We start from the raw sequence: 807 nt of genomic DNA, 5'->3' as shown, positions 1-807 counted from the left end.
CAGAGACTCGAACAAAGAGCCCTTTCGACGATCCAACCCAAACTTTGTGTCCGCTACAACGATGACACTTCTGTCATCAGAAAATAAAACAAATTAAAGGAAACCTACAACACCATCAACAATCTCCTTACTGGCATAAAATTCACAAAAGAGGAGAACAACAACAAAGTGCCATTTCTGGATGTCACAGTAGAGCGAACAGTCAATGGTAAATTCAAAACAGTGTTTACAGGAAAACAACGCACGCGAACCAAGAACTTAACTACAGAAGTAATCATCCCTACACATAAAAACAAAACTGAATCAGGTCAATATTTCAACGAGCCACTACACACTGCAGCACCCAGGAATTACGAAGATCAATAAATCACTGGGCAGCTCATTTGAGAAGAACGGACAAACTTCCAACGCCCTGAAAATAGCTTCCCTGAACGGGAATCGAACCCGGGCCGCGGCGGTGAGAGCACCGAATCCTAACCACTAGACCACCAGGGAGATGCGCAGAAACGCTGACAGCTCGACTGAAAATTTCTTTCCTGCCCCGAAAACGAATCCGAGCCACGGTTGTTCGAAGGCTTTCACCTGTGTATCCATCAATGTTATTTCTTATATCAATTGCTCCTGATGCGGTCTCCTCTACATTGGGGAGACTGGAGACTCCTCGCAGTGTCAAGACACAGCGCTTGAGGGAACATCTGCAGGACACCCGCACCAATCAACCCCATCGCCCTCTGGAACAACATTTCAAACCCCCTCCCACTCTGCCGAGGACATGCAGGTCCTGGGCCTCCTCCATCGCCGCTCCCT

The 807-nt window shown here is 47.7% G+C and overlaps 1 non-coding gene across 1 annotated transcript; it reads right to left on the bottom strand.

Moving 5' to 3' along the window:
- Positions 1-423: 423 nt before the first annotated feature.
- trnae-cuc (transfer RNA glutamic acid (anticodon CUC)) lies at positions 424-495 on the bottom strand. The gene has a single exon. It is a non-coding gene; the product is annotated as a tRNA-Glu (tRNA).
- Positions 496-807: the final 312 nt, after the last annotated feature.

The sequence above is a fragment of the Chiloscyllium punctatum genome, chromosome 36, assembly GCF_047496795.1.
Source record: "Chiloscyllium punctatum isolate Juve2018m chromosome 36, sChiPun1.3, whole genome shotgun sequence".
NCBI lineage: Eukaryota > Metazoa > Chordata > Chondrichthyes > Orectolobiformes > Hemiscylliidae > Chiloscyllium > Chiloscyllium punctatum.
This window is presented reverse-complemented; position numbering and strand designations above follow the sequence as displayed.